Raw genomic sequence first — 20172 nt, forward strand, 5'->3', positions numbered from 1 at the left:
TTTGTGTATTAGAGTTATACGCTTAGATCTTATGTTGTCATGTCCGTTCTAGAGCCAGTTTTACACAAGTTAGAGCTCAGCACATGTAAGTGAACATGGACTTTGTTCTCTCTTTCTTCTTTATGGAGTTTCTGACTAACGCCTTCTCACTGGTTCTCTCGCATGTCGTACTGGCGCCTTAGCATTTAATTGTCCCCCAAATAGACAAGAAAAGAGGCTAACACAGTCCAGACCCGTGCTTATAGATGCTGGATGTAGTAATAGGTTTCAGTGCAGTTCTGCAGTCAAATTGGGAGTTTTTGACCTAAAAACTTTTTAAGCTTTTTCAAGATGTTTGGCTATTTTTACTCCAGCTCGAACCACTATTTCACCGAAGAAACGTTGTTTGTATTGGAGGGAGATTCTAGCTGCCTCTGTACCTGTATTCTGAGGGAATCGGTGTTTTAAGGCAGTTGACTCATAGCCTTGTTTAATGCAGGCTTGTGCGAAGGTGGTCATTGAGAGCCTCGGCTAACATTTATAGCCCTTTCGAATTTTCAGATTAACAAAAGTAGCAAAAACAGCAATTCACACTCAGGCCAGTAGGTGGTGTTAATACCAAAGTAATGCACGTGCTACTAACATTACAACAACAATAATAACGATAATAATAATGATAATGATAATTATAATAGGAATAATAATCAAAGATAAGTTGGCGGCTCTTACCTATCTTAGGGAGATTAGGGAAACTAGAAAAGATAAAAGGCACAAAACTAGAGAAAAACGTGGAACAATGTTACACTTTTCTGTCAAACACACAGACTTTCTCTTTCATGTGTATTGACTTACAAGGGGAATCAAGTCCCTTTAAAGAGGAACAAATAGCTGGAAAATGAAAATTGAACAGGGAGCCTATACTTGAGGGAGGAGTAATCAATAATGTTTAGACAGCAGAACAAGCCTTACAGACAGCAGATCAATACAGTGGAGAAACACCCTCTTTCTCTGTCTCTCTCTCTCTCTTTCTCTCTCTCTCTCTCTCTCTCTCTCTCTCTCTCTCTCTCTCTCTCGCTCTCTCTCCTACTCACCTTACAGAATTTGATCAGGTCTTTATTTAAGGCTTGCTCCCTGGTGAGGTGAGTGTGCAGTAATTACACAGAGAGAAAGAGAAGGAGAGTCAACTTCAATAAAAAAAAACTGTAACAGGAGCTATTATCACATAATAATGATCATCTTTGACAAACTATATATATGAAGACAGAGATACAGAGATGACTATTTCTGCTATCATTATGCCATTTCAGTTATTACACATACAATATGCAATATATACACACATGAAAAAATGGATATTCAGTGCCAGCTAATTCAACTGATGATACTGTAGAATCTTTATGCACATTTATTACACGCAAACAAATGCACCTGAGCTTTAATGTGGACCGAGGCCTCAGTGACTGAGAACACTGAAAACAAACAGCGAAGGATTAATAATAAAAAAGATCATTATATCATTATGTAATTGTCCACCATTGCAACTGTGAATCAGTAATTCAGTGTAAGGTATTTTGTCGACAAAGCTTAAGAGGAGGACAATGAGGTGGATAGATGCAGAGATAAAGGAACTGAGCAGAGGGATCAGCGGACAAGTAGAGAGGGAAAAGAAGTAATCAAGGCATATAAGAGGAGGAGTGCAAATAGGAAGGTGTTGCCATGGAAATCAGGAGGCTGATTTGGATTGGGTGTAGCATTTTGATCTCCACTTTTGCTGATTGTTCATTTAAAGGCACTTAAGGAAATACTAACAGCTCATGGCTTCATTGCAAAATATCTCTGCTTGACCTCTCTTCTCAGATCAGATGATGGCCGTGTGTCTCTTGTTCCTCCACAAATATGTACTGAAGCCAATATGTCTTCATCACAGAAACCGCATGGTATTTACCTTCATTTTTTCACCTCATCGTTTTTTCCCCCTTCTCTCCTATAAGCCCATATCTCTCCCCTGCTCTCTCCCTGAATTCTCTTCTCCTCTTTGTCTCATTAACGCCAAGCTCAGACGTGGTGTAGCAGGTGACAGGGAGAACTAATCGCTCTGCAGATTAAAAATAAATGAAGAGAAACGTGTTTTAGAAAAACGGCAGAACACAGATCATAAATCATCTGGGCAGGAGCGAGATCCTCCCCACTGTCCACACGCACATGGCACAGACACCACAGACAAATTACATTACAGAAATCACATTACTGCAGCCTTTCGGGGAGGACGAGTGAAGGGGAAAGAGGGAGCAAAGGAGTCGGAGCAGCAGAGAGATGAGACGTGGCTTGAAATGTGACAGACAGCAAAAGAGCCAGAGAAGAATTTTACATTTATTATGAAATATTAAAACTATACATCTTTTTGTTCAACCATGGACATATTTGAGCATTAGTCATCATTAGTGATTTAATAATAATGGTACATATGGTTATGATGATAGACGTTTTTGTGTGTTTCATTTTAGAACTTAATTATCTAGGATAATTAATCAACTTGTGAGATTTGCGGTTCTGGTGTGATAAATGCGTGAAAGTCAGTTTGAAAGTGAGAGACATGTATATGAATACATTGTAAAATTATATTGTTAAAATGTAAAGTAACAAGCAGCTGAAGAGGGTTATTCAAGGCATTAAAACAAAGCAAATGAAAAATACAGTTGAGATAATAACAGTATTTTTCCACTTAAATCTCATAAGAGTTTCATATCATCACCCTTTTTATATCATCATGCAAAATAAAGTAGTGAAACAGTCCTCTCCTCCCACAAATTTCTGCATAACTCAGTGATACATATGTGTGTGTGTGTGTGTATATATACAGTATATATACATGTACTATCGTTAAACAATGTCTCAGGCATCAGGCAACGCACTCATATCATTTCATATAATTGCTTTTGGTGAGGCAGCTTTCAAAGCAATTAAACACTTTGGACATCTGGTTCCTATCACCACCACTTTTAATAATTCTGATTATGTATATTTCTGAAAATGGCATGTTTCACATTAAACCACTTTGAATGACTTTGTTCATCTTAATGGTTTAATTATGAGGAAATTAAAAAAAAATCCAAAGTTCTCATTTTATAAGTGAAATTCCACAGATATTTCCAGAATCCTGCATTATTTGTCCATAATGTGAAACAGTAGCGAAAGTTAATGATTCAGATTTTGTTGCAGTGGTGGTGATAGGAACCAAGGGGTTATAATCTCAAATCTCAGTGCAAATAAAAGTCATCGTATTTACTCTCCAAAACAAGTTCTGAATTTTTATATGTAGTGTTGACCGGCAAAATACTAGTAAATGTTAAAAAGAGAAAGAAAAGGGTAGTGTTTCTGGCAGTTGAATGGCTGCATTCAACAGAGAAGATAAATGAATATGGACTGCAATTCAGTATATGAACCCATAGGGGTCATTATTTGCCCATGAGTGCAGAACCATGTGCATTTACAGGCAGCTACTGATCATCCTGGTCTTTACTCATATCTCACACAGAGAGGGTGAAGAGGAGAAAATGCCAGAAATTATAAATGACTTTTTCCTAGACAGTGACTGCTGAGTGTATGTGTGAGCGGGTGTGTTTTTTTTAGCCGGGTGTGTTTCTGCATTTTGAAAAATAGCTGCTAGAAATGTGTTAAAGAGGAGACATGTAGAGAGAGAAAGAGTGAAAATAGCTTGCAGAAAGAACAGAGTGGCAGAGAGATAGGGAGAAGAGGATGAACAAGAAACAGCATGTTCCTTTGTTCTCCTTTCTTCACTTGGAGGGTGCACTCACAATAGGACTGAATTTGGTTTTGCAGCACATGCACGCAAGCGGTTTGCCCTCTGGGGACACCATCATTTGTGCCTGTGTGAATAAGTGTGCCTGAAAATGTGTTTTCTGCAACAGCCTCTTTTTCCCATTTTTTTTCTTTATGAGTAATCATTCAGCATCTTTTCTGCCAGTTTGATGTGAGTGGTATGTGTGAGATAAATACTGAGCCACAGTGTTACGATATGAATTTTAAATAACTCTTAGGGCAGACAGATGTATGCATGTATATATTTTTATTTCTATAACACGGATTGGTTTGCTTTTGCTATTTAAACCCAGTTTAATCGCTCAGTCCATGAACACACACCCATACAGACATTCATCTGCTCATATACACACACACAGCTCCAGCACCATCTCCATGATCTCTCTGCAATCCCCATGAATGTCCACTCATCCTGTAATAATTCCTTTAATTCAGATAATCCATGAATCTCCTTGTCTGTTATACGCTCCTGATCCCCATCGTCTCAGTGCACACTTATAGCATTACCTTTACAGCTCTGTGGGAAATGGAGAGAGAAAAGGATTAGCAGTGATGAACATACACCATCATTTCCTTCTGCTTTGAAAAAAAATCTTAGAATTTTTTTTAATCGTTATACGTATATAATCGCAGTTGGAACAACACCTCATATCTTCATTTTTGTCATTTCTTTTCACACACACACACACACACACACACACACACACACACACATATATATATACATTTTCATCCATCCATTTTCTAAGTCACTTTTCCCTCAGGGTGATGGTGGGGGGTTGCTGGAGCCTATCCCAGCGGTCATCGGGTGGAAGGCAGGATACACCCTGGACAGGTCGCCAGTCCATCGCAGGGCACATATATATATATATATATATATATATATATATATATATATATATATATATATATATATATATATATATATAAATATATGTGTATATATATATATATATATATATATATATATGTATATTGCTGCCTTTTTCTTCAAAATTTCATTGATTGGTAAAAAAAAACAACAAAGAAACATCTTCTTACAATAACTTACATTTAAAGAAAGTTAATTTTTTTGGCGATATGGTGTTTTCATTCTGACAGCAGTGATGTGTATACATTTAGAAAAATATGTATACACTTGTAGTATATTTACATTTGCACCGTGTTTACAAGTACACACACACATTTGTATTTATACAAATGTACATATATTAAGAAAATGCATAGCTACTAATTAGTTTCAATAAGCTTATTATTATTATTATTGATATAATTATTATTTTTGTTTTGTATATATATATATATATATATATATATATAATTAAAAACATACATGTATATATGACGTGTGTGTGTTTTTGATGAATCAAAACATCAGGGTGAATCAATGATAGTAATATTTTACTGTACTGTGCAAAGTTCAGGGATCACCTTTCTTCAGCAAATGTATTTTTGACCACAAAGAAGAAGAGCAAATATTAGCATGAAATGTTATTAGTATATTTCATTTACATGACATCTTTAGAATGTTTTTGATGAATCTCTGTATAAAAACTTAAATGATGAAAGTTTTAAAAACTTAAAAAGATGAACTGTTTTGGCAGGAGGATATAGAGAATATGGATTTCTCTCATTGTTTTCCTTGACAGGATTAGCAGTAACACTACAACTAGTAACCCCACAGTGTGGAGGCCGGACCGCTAGCTCAAACTGTGAGTTGTTGAAATGCTTCAAAATGGTGCAATATTGTAACCACCAGAAAAGTTATTAAAACAATTTTACACACAACTTCTAAACACTTATACAGACAGTGAAAAAGACTTTTACTCGTGGTCTTCAGGGTGTCTTTTAAGAAATATCTGTCCGATTGCTCACAAAATTCGCAGGAGGCATAAAATATTCATGTTACATTTTACTCCTCTTACGTATAAAAAACAAGGATTTGTAAAGGAGTTCTCACTGAATTTGTGGCAGTGAATGAAGCGGAGAAGATAAAACAGTGGTTATTATTTATTCAGAGGAATACAGAGGATGGTTTATACCTTAAAGCGTACTGAAGACAATTCCCATTCACCAGTGCATATATGTATTTATATATATATATATATATATATACACACACACACACACACACACACACACACACACACACACACACACTGTCTTGCAAGAGCCAGCATTCCCATCAAATATGATACCTTCACACACCTCCATCCGTAGATCTCCATGGCAACACTACCTGAAGGCCCCGTGACATGCATGGCAATTGTAATTCCATGCTGTTCTTAATATTTCTGATGCGTGCTCTCTCTCTCTCCCTCTCTCTGTGTCTCTCTCCATCTCTCTCCCTCTTGCTCTCTCTTTCTCTCTCTCTCTGTCTCTCTCCCTCTCTCTGTCTCTTATCTCTCCCTCTCTCTCTGCATGTGTGAGAGATGGAGAAAGTGAGGGAGAGAGAGGCAGAGAGAGTGAGAAAGAAAGAGATTTACTCTTTCTGCCCCGCTAATGGACAGATGCGAGAATAATATGGTGTCGAGGAGCAGAGACCTTGTAACTATCGACCAGGTCACGCATACCTTCCTGAAAACCATACAACTCTTCAGGTCAAAGGTCAGACCAGGAGCTGATGGAAAATGTGATTTATACACCACTGCGTTCTGCTACTGCCCCCTTACTGTAACTCACTGAGCGTGAGTGTGTGTACATGGAGAAAAGCTGAAAGAGTAAAAGTGAATAAAGATGATGATCTGATCTGGGTGCTGCTAGTGTTGGTTTAGAGGTGAAACTGTCACCTGATCCCCCAAATACTGTCCATCGGCTTATTCCATCTCCATGAGATGGAGTATTGTTCACACAGTAGTCAGGAAGCTCTTACAGGCCACCTCAGAAATGACTAGACATACTTTCTAGAAGTGTAATTGAAGGTGACAATTCAACTGCATCATGCTCTAGTTATAGAATAAAGACAACTCAGTTATAAAAATATTTTATAAAATACAGTTCTTACTTTTATTTCCAGTCAAAACAGCCATTAAGCACAAGTTACTCATTTTTCAGTCAAAAAACAGAAAACATATTTAACAGAATATTACACAGAAGAAAAAAACTTAATATAATATCAGATTTTAAGTATTTAGCATCTATATGTATATGTATATATCTCTATATACATATATATATGTCTTTATTACAGATTCTATTCTTTTTTGTTAGGCTTTCAGTTTATCAAAGATATCTGCAGGGATATTTTATCCAAAGTTCAATCTTAGAAGTTGGTTGCATTTCTACATGTTACGGTCCAAGAAATCCTAAATACAATGAATTGGAGTTATGGACTCTGGGGTGGTCAATCCACTACTCTGAGAAATGCCAGCAACTTGTTAGTTAGATTTCCTCTGTTTTCTCAGTCACATAGTTTCTTTATCTCAGTAACAGCTTCTTGACAGCTACACAACCTGTTATACTCTTAACACAGTTAATTATCTTCTCACAGTGAAAGGGTGGACTAATGGAACAAAACTTTATATTTACAAAATGCTGACTTCACAAGAGGAGGAAAAACCCTTCCTTTTGCGAATGAATGTAATGAGATTTTCCCCAAATAATTTTGGACCATATCTATTGGTTCATTCATCATGAAATTTTGATGCAACGCAAATATAAAAAATGCAAAACATCAAAAGAGGAGTAAGGCTCGGTTCTGACCATGATATTATGAAAGAGAATTATCTTATATCTAATATTTTCATAAAGATCTCCTGAAAAAGTATAAATTGTACTAATGGTACTTTTGACTGGATGAAATAGATGAAAATTGGACCTCTGGACACAGAGCTAGACAGCTCTGTGTGCTCTTTTATGGCCATAATAAAATGTTTAGCTAATTTCCTAAAATTAAAATCCTATGGAAATTTGGTCATTTTTATTGTCTGTATTTATCTACTGTGTAAATAATAACTACAGTCACATTTGAGTATTTAGAGTATTTTTTAAAATAATTCTGAATACTCAGATTGAATCATTGAATGCATCGTTTCCTAAAGAACTGTAATCAACTTAAATTGTTGAATCATAGTATTGATCATGATGTGGCTCACTGAGTCATGTTCAGAGGGCAAAGAAGGTGAATATGTGGCCATGCTAAACAGCTTGCAGTGTTTTGTTGTTAATTCAGCAGTTTGGGATCATAGTACATGACGGTGCTCGTCACATCCATTCAGGTTCCTGCTAGCGTGTTTGAGATACATTTTTTAACCTTTCTGAAGGGTGTTTCTGTAAGAAGTCTCATAATTGTAATTAGAAATGAGATATTTGGTGCGATTCATTAAAATTTCTTTGCCTTACTTCATTTGAGGATCAAATAACACATTTGTCTCGTTTGACACCTTTCTGCATTGTTTCTGCAGTTTACATTGGTGTTGTCAGAGTTAACAGGGTAATAACGTTTTAGTGTGATAAATGATCATCACAAAAAAACAAAATTCTGTTGATGCATTTTTCTAGTTTGACTTTTCAGATTATCTGTGTTTTAGCCTTCAGCTGCTCCTTTACTGTATACTGCTATGACTGACTCTGGGACTGTAGCCTTCTAGTTCAAATGCGGCTTAAAAATGGCAAGTTCCATTGTTGTCTCTCCTCACTCAGCTATTGAAATGTTGTGAATCTGTTATCTCTGAAGTGCATTGATTATGACACCTCATTTACAAGAAAAATGCACCGCAGTGCAGGCAGTATCAGTAACTGTGTTGGACAGTGCTCACGGGAGAACTATTGACCAATCAACAAGCAGCAAACTAACAAAAGCAAAGAAGGCTCATCAAAACAAGACATATTGTAGTGGTTTAAGGATAAAAGGGCTACAGTCATTAAGGAATTGATGCAGCCACTGTTGCTCTCAGTGATGAAAATTGGAAACTGCATTCACCTTATTTTCATGTTCACTTGTTCAGGTTCAAACTTGCAATCATATAATTAAAATAGTGAAATACTGAAAACATAAATATGTTCTGATGAAGCTTATTTTATCCACTCATATACAGTTGCATGCAAAGTTTGCGTGCCATGGTCAGATTTCATTTTGTTGATATTTGAAGTGGAAATGAGTACACATCCTTCACCGAGCTTTATTTTACAAGTTTTAATTCACAATTGTTTATTTTCAAATTTTTACAAACATATTTCAGTGTGTTCTCTGTAGAGGATGTGTTCACTTAGAAAATCTACAAAACTTGCAATTTGACCAGTGATGTTTAAGTTTTTGCATATGGGTATACCTATAAAAATGCACTGCCGTTTAAATGAAAACAATCTCTCTTTTGAGCAAATGAGACAAATGTGATTGATCATGCTTAACTACACAAAAATAATGTGATTAGTCATGATAATTATTTGAATTGTTTGACAGATATTTAGACTGAATTTAGAGTTTATCATTCAACAATGTTCAAAATCCTACCATGCAGTATCTTCAACAGTGACCCCTCTTTTCTTCCAGCTGTTAATTCTGGACCTGGTTCCTATTTATTTCTTTTGAACAGGTCATCCATACCCAATGATACTGAATAAGACAGAGCGAAGATGAAGAAGAAGAAGAAGAAGAAGAGGAAGAAGAAGAAAAAGAAGGAAGGAAGGAAACTGGAGGAGGAAAAAGTAAGAGATTAAGACAGAGGACTGCAGAATGGGTTAGAATAGAAACTCATAAATTAGACATCCCGTTTGCATATTCATGGCATTAGATGATATGCTAATACAGTTCATTTCCATTGTGGTTACCTCCTGTTGCGGCGTGCTTCACGCTCAGTTTGTTTGAATGAAGTGGGAAGAGAAAAGGAAAAAAGAGGACAGAAGGGGAAAACAACTTGTTGGGGCCCACTTGACAGGATTGGAGAATCAAGAATGTGTGTGTCTTAAAGGATGGACTAAACACATTGATAGCGAAGGCCATCTGTTCACACAGAGAGAAAAAAGAATGCTGAGTGCTGAGAGGGTTTTTTTTGTGTGTGCTGAGTGGGTTTGTGCTTTCACATGTGCTTTTGTTTGATATGTCTTTGGTGTGATCACTAGAAATCTGAAATTGTATGTTGTAATCAAGAAAGAGAGAAGACTGCAGATCAAAAATAGAAGGGAGAGTAGTGGAGACAGAGAGAGATGTGGGAAGCTAGAGGGGGAGGCTGTGGGGGAAGGGCCTGATGCAGAGTGGCGAATGAGCTAGGTGGTCGTGCGAGGTTGGCACAGTGCCATCCACTCAGCGCGGGCGCTAGCGAGGGAGTGTAGGCACGCGGGCATCAGCAAGAGGAAGAGAGGAGAGACAGAAAGAGTCATCACCCAGCTGCCATCCAGCACGGACAAGTGATTTGTAGGGGCGAGCAATGCGAGCAAGTTGGCAAAAGTTGGAGACCATTTCGGATTCCATCAGACCCTGTGGATCTCCACTGCGTAAGTTTGAATGTTTGCGCCACATGTGTTCACACCGCACTGATAAGAATTTGGGTCTGAGTGCATTAATGAAGATGTTTTCTCTCTTTTTCTTCAGCGACGAAACAGATCGTGCCCGATTGCTCCACAACACCAGATCTGGAACATACAGAGGAGAGGATAAGATGCTGAGACCTTCCTGTTCTAGCTGCCATGGTGTGCCACCATGGTTCTCCTACACATGCCCTCCTGTTGAGAGAATGAAAAAGTGGTCCTTATAGGAGGACCCTGCCTGGTATAGCTGCCATGCTTTGAGGGTGCGTCCATAGGTATTTCACCGCACCGGAGATTCGCGGCGTATCTCTGTGTTGGCACTCCGCATTACCGCTTGCTAATGTTCGGCGGTGTGCCAGGATCTCTGCTGTGCCGTCTGGTAGCTGAAATCATGGCTCCGCTTCAAGAATGGCACGGTGCCAACGTGTCTCTGCGGCAGCAGCTCCCGCCGCGTGCCACTTGGCAAAGACAAAGAGCCCGGGGGACAAAAAACACAAAACAAAAGAGCGACAAACACTCTGATCCGACAGCTTAATTAACACCAGCAGAGTTTGTTGGGTTAATTAGTGTGACAGATTTGGTCACAGAGGAGGAATGTGGCAGTAACGCGTGTGATGAACAAAAGCGATGGGCGGGTATGGCTAACTGAAGGAATGCCTGTGAATGCCAGGACAGCGAGGAGAGCCCGGTGCCAACCATGCAAAGTCTGCTGGGCTTGCTGCTGATAAGGATTTGAGGAAGGCAGGATGCTGAAGAAGACAAGACCACATCTCATGCAACCTTCTGCCACTCTGGATCCATCTTCACGCATAGATGCTGGAATCTATAGCACTGCTCAATTAGAAAACAGGTGAGAGGGTTAGAGCAGGAGAAGAACAAGAAAGTGCAGAGAGGAACTGAAAAGGGAGCCAAGGAGGCCTTGGACCAGCCAGCAATGACTCAGCACAAGGGAGCTGCTGATTGGACCAGTTTTGGCAACTTGTTGTTAATGACTGGTTTCTTCTTCTGTACTGACAAGTGTCCGTGAGTGGTTTTGAAAGGTGTGCAACCAAAAGAACATCAGTATCTAACTATCTGAGGTACCTTGGACACATGAAAGATCACCTCTCAGACAAGGTGCCCCATCTAATGGACAGTCAAAATTCGGTCAAGGCACATAGCGTTACTTTTGTACCTCCTCCAAGTTCCGGTACTGTTTCATTTTCATAAACAGTGTGCCTTCCACTGTGGAGAGAGCAAGGAGTGCAAGGGAGATCAGAAGCTTTTGAGGACCTGCTGAATTTAACCTGCACTCAGGGAAAAAATATGAAACTTGCAGCTTTGAGAGAACTGAGATCCTTGCTGGATGTTAGACATGGATGAGGGATATGAATAATGTACATTTTTTTCTTCCCCATCTCTGTCATTTTCTCCTCTTTGTTTTCTATCTCTCTCTCAGAAGGGAGGGATTTACAGACCTTTGTGCTTCAGATGTTGCATTGGCATCACCTCACCAATTTCGCATGTGAGGGCAACGATGGCCAGAGGCTAACGATTACACCCCCCTCACCCCCCCCCCCCCCAAAAAAAAGAAGCATTGTTTATCATGGGAACCCTCCTTATGACTACGCGAAAATAGACATTAACGACCTAGCGAAATTAGCGAATTAATTTGTCATGCCTGAAATTTCATGCAATTTTTTAACAGCAGTAAAGGAGGATTACGTGTGGATATGCTAATCTCATCGTGTTAATGAGGTTTGGATCGTTGGCCTTCTCATCTTGACTCTGCTGGGGATTTTAATTTCACCTCATCTTCATTATGCAAATGGATAAAAAAAAGACTGAAATGGGTGCTGTCAAAAGAAAAAGACAACAGATATGGAAGGGAGATATGGAGGAAGAAAATGGTGGCTTGGATCTCCCATGTCCTTGCTTCAGGCTGAAATGAAGCTCAAATATTTCTCCTCTGCATGCTAACAAGGCAGATACATCGGAAGAATTCTGTTTTTTTCTTCGTTTCTTTCGGATATCACTGTTGCACCAGTTCTGTAATGAAGTGACAGAACAGAAGATGGAATTAACAAAATGAAAAAAGGAGAGAGAGGGAGAGGGGGAGAGAGAGAGAGAATGGTTAATATCCTTTGCTTAATCATGGCACATGAGATTGGCTGTATGCATATCTCATTTGCATCTCATTAAATTGCACCTGCAGAAAGGGGGAGGAGAGAGTGGGGCTGGTTTGGAATAGAAATAAGGGAGAGCTGTTTCATGGCTTTAGCTAAAATGGATCATGTAGTTGCGGTCTTATCATGATTTGTTCTAACATCAAACATGTTTTTGTTAGTTTGTTTTGTTTTTTTGTTTTGCTTCAGTGGCAACACCATTAAAGAAATTTTAGCCTAGTTGAAAAATGTGCCTACCTGTAAATTCAGATCAGATCTTCCTGCATTACATTTGTTGAGGTGCCGTATGTGATATTCAGTGGGCTTTGTATCTAGGCCTTATGAGTGATGTGATTTTAGGAAGACTTTCTATTTATAGGGCCTATACCATTAGATCTGTTCAAGGACAACTAGAGGAAAAGTGTGGTCATCATACATAAAAACACACATGAATTCAGTGATTCTGGATTTATTAAGGATGCAAGGGAGAATATCCAATTTCTGATTTTATGTTAAGGAGGATATAAAACCCTTCATGTGTGGCTTTCACTGGCCACTGCTTTAATGTATGCATGATTAGTATGCAGCTCTGTGCGTTCTTTAATAGAACTCTGGGTGAACACTATTGTCTCTAATTCTAAAATGTACCATCTGCCTGGCTGCTGAGACTGGCCTTTCTCTTTGTGATCAACACAATGGGCTATTCTGCACTGGACGTCCACACATAACTAAAATAAATCATGCCTCAGTCTGCAGGCCACTACATAGCCCCAGCTATATCTGCCATGAAACGCAGGACGGGACAGCCACCGAGAAGAAGAGAGATGAGGAAAATTTGGAATTGTGTTTCACAATGATGGCGGTAATAAGAAAAGGGAATATGATTCATTGCTCTCTAGTAATTATACAATAAGAGAGAAGTGCAATATCTCACATTCTGAATTGTATGCCTTTCCTCACTATGTTTCTATGTATATATAACAGTGATCCTTCATTATAAGTAAGCTAAAAGGGAGTATAAGGTCTAAACAAAAGAATGACTGAGCACCAGTGTGACTTTAATGTAATTACTCCCTGACGGATGTATTTAAATGTGTATGTAAACACTGGGGCAGCAAGGTCTACGTATGATAGAAATGTCTGCATCGATTACCCGCTATGAATGTGAAATGTTTAATCTCGTTAAAAATCTCATGCCTAAATTAGACTCCCTCAGCAGCTTTTTAAATTGGGCTATCCATCATGCATAATGAAGAAGTGACAGTACGTGTATGTGTATGGGGGTGCTAATATAAAATTGTATTAAAATATTCTTGTATTAGCTCTGTTATGGTGACTAGCATGTGCTATATTACGTGGCTGTTTTCTCTCTCCTTCACAGAAACAATTAGAAAGAAACGTGGAGCAGCCTGTTGTAAGCTATGCTAATCTACTCTTGAAGCATAGCATGTTTGTAAATGTGTAATAACAAACTCTAATGAAGGTCTTATCTGTTATTGCAAGCACTCGTTCCTCCTAGTCCAATCCTGATGCCAACTAGAAGTTAATGAGTCTCTCTCTGTCTCTGATATGGGTCTGTACGAGTTGGTCTCAAGCAACAAACGGTGCTTTGGGGATTTACTCTCTTCAGAAAAAAGAGAAAGGGGGAAAACCATAGAAAGTAGGAAAAGACATGTGGTGCCTGGCTGCCACCTGGTGAGATGTCATGTATCATTAAGTTTGTGCTAGTCTGGCACGCTTCTTGCTGTTATCAACCCCGGACAGAGCAGCATAACTACTATGCAGCGTTCTTTTCTCATGCTAATGGGTTGCAGAAATGCTGCACCCAGCCAGACGCCCTATGCCCTCCCCAACTCCCTGCATCATGCTGCCCATCCTACACCACCACTCTAATGTTAAGCCTACCTGTAATGGGTAGGTATGCTACCTCCCACTTCTCTGCCTTTGCAGGTCTTTATGCTGCTCTAACCACACAGCTAATCTTCCCACCACGCCATCCTTCCAAAAACCATCCATCTTGGCTCCTCACACTGCCGTCCTAACAGCATCTCAGTTCTTTACACCAGCCTCCCCAAGGTCACACAGGGTCAGAGATTTAGCATAATTTATCATATCAGTGTGAGATATTCACGGCGGCCACGCGTAGCCTGTTCATGCTCCTGCTGCTTCTGATTAGCATCTCATTTCACAGGCCTGACTTCTAAAAAGCCCTCATTCTCCCCACACCCTTCACTCCCCTTCCAAACCTGCACCCCCCAACCTTATATCCCTGCTACTGAACCCTAATATTATGAAGATGAACAATAATGCCAAATGGACACTGAAGATTTTACAGGTTGGTCAGTTTGTACAACAGCATTTGTAATAGTTGTTTAGCACTTTAAATGAACAATTTACTGAAAAATCATATATGCATTTTTTTACAGTTATTCCCTTACTTTGAACAGTCAGTCGGCCACATGTTCAGTGTCCAAATCTTCCTTCTTTTGTTTCGCACTGTAACTAATAGGCTGATGGCTTATGTCACAAGACTTTGGGTGACATACGCTTCCATTACTTGTTAGCTACATTAGTTAACAAATATTAACTCCAGTGCAAAACTAAAGAAGACAACTTTGGACATCAAAAATGTATTGCCAGTTGACTGTGTTTGGATTGGGGGGAACTGTGTAAATTTGAAAGGAACTATTCCTTAAATCAGGTAAGCAAAAAGCACCTCAATTTTCTCCCTTATGAAAAAACTATATTTTATTTTCATATTATATAGTATTATAAAGTTTTTCCCATAAGGGATGGAATTAATGTGCTTTGTGCACATTACATTAAAGGAATGCTTTACTAAAAAAAGTAAACCTTCACTCTAAATGCTTGTGTTTTAATATTATATAGGTTATTATATAAATAGTTGTATGTACAACCCTGTTTCTAAACAAGTTGAAATACTGTGCAAAATGTAAATAAAAACTGAATGCGTTGTTGTGCAGATCATTCTAACCTCATATTTAATTTGAAATGTACAAAGATAGCATATTAGATGTTAAATGTTTTCTGATTTAAAACACATACACACACACACACACACACACACACACACACACACATATATATATATATATATATATATATATATATATATATATATATATATATATATATTTATATATATATATATATATATGCATTTTAAATGTGATACCAGCAACATGTTTCAAAGAAGCTGGGACAGGGCAACAAAAGTATAATATAAAAAAAAAAAACACCTGCTGGAACGTCTCACAACTAAACAGATCACTAACATGATTGGGTATAAAAAGATGTCATAGAGCCCGAGTCAGAAATAAACGACAGGGGTTCACCACTCTGTGCAAGACTGAGTGGGCAAATAGTGCAATAACTCAAGAATGTTTCTCAGCATAAAATAGCAATGAACTTGGGAATTTCATCATCAATTATGCATAATACCATTAAAAGATTCAGAGAATCTGAAAAAACTTGTGTATGTAAGAAACAAGGCTGAAAACCAACACAGGGTGGCTGTGGTCTTTGGGCTCTCAGATGGCACTGCATTAAAAACAGACACGATTCTGTGGTGGAAATCACTGCATGGGTTCAAGAACACTTCCAAAAACCATTGTCTGCGAACACATTGCATCGCTGTATCCATGAGTGCAAGTTAAAACTCTACCATGCAAAGAAGAAACCATAAATAAACAGGATTCAGAAACACTGCCACCTTCTCTGGGTCTGAGCTCATTTAAGATGGAAGTGGAAAAGTCCTGTGGTCTTGACGAATCAAAAATTAAATTCTTTTGGAAATCATGGACACTGCATCCTTTAACTAGGAATCTAAAGACTAAATAGGTGATGGACCATCCAGCTTATTATCAGCTCACAGTTCAAAGTCAGCATCCATCAGCAACTACAGCAGTTGGTCTTCTCAGTTCCTAAACGCTTACAGAGTGTTGTTAAAAGAAGAGGTGATGAAACACAGTGGTAAACATAACTTTGTCCCAACTTTTTTGAAATGTGTTGCTGGCATCAAGTTAAAAATTGGCATATATTTTTCAAAAACAATAAATTTCTCAGTTTCAACATTTGGTATGTTGTCTTTGTACTATTGTCATTTAAATATAGAGCTTAAACGATTTTCACATCATTGCATTCTGTTTTTATTTACATCTTGCACAGCATCCCAACTTTTTTGGAAACAGTTTGAACACTTGATTTTCTAAGTAAAAGTAATGTGTGAATATATATGTGTCATAACTTTTTCACAAGTCACATTTTTTTCAAATATGGTACGTTCAGCAAAAAAAATATCTCTGCATTAAGATGTGTTCTCTGTAAAGAATGTGTTAACTTACAAATTAGCAAAAAAAACAAGCTTTTGCATACATCTATATAATATTCTACAATACTTTGCCTCCTGAATTATACCATATTCACATAATTCTGTTTTACAGGAACCTACAGTATAACCCTTGTGTGCTGTCCTTTTGTGAACTATAGCAATTGTCTAAAATTTACTATAAGCTTCTTATATTAATCTTGGAGAAATTCCTACTGTATTTCTATGGATCCTTTTCATCCTCAGTGGACAAAAAGCATGTGGAAAATGCTGTTTGTTTTGTGTTGTATAATTGCAGTCTACTGCATTATTACTGAACAATGTGCAATATTTCTTGTTGTGTTTTTCCAGCCAGCGACTGATTCTGTCTCTGAAAAACCCACACAGACGCATTTATTTTGCATGCAGAGAACAGTGAGTTGTGGGCTGGTGACTGTGTGAACATTAGGGACAGAATCCATTAGAGTTTATCTGAGAATCAGGAAAGGAGCAGACCTGTGATAGATGAGCAAATCCAGTTAGCCATTAAAAAGTCATTTCAGAGACAGATAGGCGGCAGGTTCTTCCTACATATACTGCAGGAAACTACGCTCTCAGAGGGGGAGAGAGAAAGAGAGAGAGAAATAGAGAGAGAGAGACTCAGAGAGAGAGAGAGAGAGAGAGAGAGAGAGAGAGAAAGAGAGAGAGAGACTCAGAGAGAGAGAGAGAGAGAGAGAGAGAGAGAAAGAGAGAGAGAGAGAGAGAGAGAGAGAGAGAGAGAGAGAGAGGTTAAGAAAATAGGTCATAGAAATTTCCTGAAATAAAGAAAACAGCTCTAGATGTTATTTTGTGTACATGTTGTATTTATGAGCACCACAAATGAGTAGTTCAATCACCAGCGGTCCTTCACTCCCCCTCTGCTAAGATTGTTAAGGTTTAATGAGCAGGTCCTGGGGTTGTATCTTAGCTGCTAGAAGATCATTATAATAGCCTAAAACTGCTTCAGTGGAGAGAGACAACTTGGTACACACTTGGCCAGTCTATTAATGGCTCAACTGAAAAATAATGGTAATGCCACTAAAAGCTAATCTTCTGTGAAAAACATTCATGAGATCTGAAGCAAACAATATCCATTAAACAAGTATAATTTGGAGGAGCATTCATTAATCCAGCCAATCTTCCATTCTTAAGGACCCTTGAAGAGGGCTTTAAACCTCCAAAACATGAGGCGGCATTAGTATTAAAGTATGGGGGGGAAACCCCAGCTACAGCTGAGATTGCAGGCTCTGCCACTTTAAAAGGAAATGACATTACGAGGCTCATGAATAAAGATGAGCTGGCCTTTCTGCAAAGGCATCATAGATCATATATCAGCAAGACCCATCTATCAGAGTGGGAGAGGAGCTGAAATCACCAGCGCGGCCCTGTGCTGCCCAATATTAATACCAGCGAGAGAGAGAGGGGGGAGGGTTAACAGTCATGCAGCAGCTACAACAGCAGCATCTTTCACTGCTTCCACTCACTGCTGTTCTTAAGAACAACACTTATACCTGCAATCACTAATCACCCGCTCTGTATTTCATTGGCTGATCAGCATGCGTGTTTGAGCAGTTGTGAAATTAAATTCCATCAATCATAATTTTACAGCCCAGTGGTAGAAAATGCAATTAAGGGGGAGAGAATGAACTCCTCCTCATTATAACAGCTTCTGCGCACCTCAAAGTGTCCTGCAAAACAGCAGTTAGCTTCAGATTTCACAGCCAGGCCTGATCTGTCTAAATGGCTAGACATAAATCTTTGTAACTGTTGTCTTCCCCAGCCTAGTTTTAAGGGTAGAGGGGGATAAAACAGTCCTCATGCAGAACATGTCTGCCAAACAAACACAAAATGTCTACCTCACACCACATTTAGCTTTAACTCTTTATCTTTGCTTCAGGGGATCTCTCCACCCCCACCCCTTTTCTTCATATCTACTACATGAAGAAGATTCAATCTCCCTGATACTATTAAAACATGGTCAGTTACAGCTCCTATTCACATGAGGCCGTTAATATTAATAATATCATCTTCACTCAAAGGAAACTCATCTGGTTAAATGTCACAAGTTTAATTAATGACTGGTCTTGGCTGACCTCGGCAGGGAGAGGCTCGCTAACGCTAATGCCATGCAGGCAAACTGGAATAATTTAGCATGTTAAACGCAAAGTCAATTAACCTTCCGTAGTAGCCAATGACACCCTCCCTTACTGCCCCCCTTCCTTTCACAGAGAGAATCATCTCTATCTTATGAGGCTGATGAGGGGATAAACAGTTGAATGACTCATTAGGATTTTTTTCCAAAGCCAGTAACTAATTGGTACAATAAGCCATAATTGGTATGTATTGACTCATTTAAACATTCAGCTCAAATTGTTTGCGTTTGCGGCCTAGGCTGCAGTGTCCAGGTATGAGAATGTTCATGTAGATGGCAGTGGGTGAGTATCTTTGAGCACCTCTTAATACATTTCTAAAATGCATAACAGTCTGTGTTGTTTTTCCTTCTCATTATCTGTGATTCTCTGGCACTGACTCTCATCTTCTCTCTAGCCCTTCTCCCTCTTTCATTTCATGGGGGTGCCTGATCACATCAGAAAGGTATTTGATTTCAAAGCCTGTTTGAAGGCAGTGATGCTGAAACAAAGTGCATGCGACTGTCTGCTCTCTTATGAACACAATCAACCCCTCCAGTTCTCTTTCAAGCAGAGCTCTCTCCTCTCTCTCCCCCGACTCCATCCCCTCCCCCTCCGCTCCCTCTTAATGAGATGCGCAGAAATCATTCTGAGGTGAGATGTAATTTAGACCTCATCTCCCAGCACAATACACCCCCGACATGCAATCACACATGCATGCGCGCGCACACACGCACACAACTAAAAGCAGTTAAGGCTGTATGCTCTTTCAACAACAGTAGCCAGCCAGTTTTATCCACAGCCCACATGCAAACTCAGCTTCTAGTCCTCTCGTCCTCTCTCTCTCTCTCTCAAACATACACATGAACTTGCTTTTCAGTTTGAACCCTAGCTCCATTGATTGTGTCTCATTTAACCCCCATTGATTTGCAATTCTCCTGTCGATTGCTTGCCTCCTACAGACTGTCAAAGGTGAGTTCAGCGTACACTTAATCTGGTTACTGACAGGGCAGATACATAAGCAACACTAACACCCAGCAGAATATTACAACATTGCAGTTTAGTGTGTATTTCTAAACAGCCTCTAATTAGTTGTGGATTAAAGAAAAAAGAAAATCTAATTTTTAAAGGGATGATATCTCCTCCATTTCATTTTTGAAATAGGTGTGATGTAGTATATAAAATGTTATACCATTCCCTTAACAGGACATAATTAAAAGGATGCCAAGCTGTAAAAACAGCCTGTTTT

At 38.8% G+C, this 20172-nt stretch overlaps 1 long non-coding RNA gene across 1 annotated transcript; it reads left to right on the top strand.

Moving 5' to 3' along the window:
* Positions 1-10105: 10105 nt before the first annotated feature.
* LOC108419996 lies at positions 10106-13749 on the top strand. Its single transcript, XR_001857522.2, has 2 exons — positions 10106-10251; positions 10349-13749. It is a non-coding gene; the product is annotated as an uncharacterized LOC108419996 (long non-coding RNA).
* Positions 13750-20172: the final 6423 nt, after the last annotated feature.

Source organism: Pygocentrus nattereri, chromosome 7 (genome assembly GCF_015220715.1).
Source record: "Pygocentrus nattereri isolate fPygNat1 chromosome 7, fPygNat1.pri, whole genome shotgun sequence".
NCBI lineage: Eukaryota > Metazoa > Chordata > Actinopteri > Characiformes > Serrasalmidae > Pygocentrus > Pygocentrus nattereri.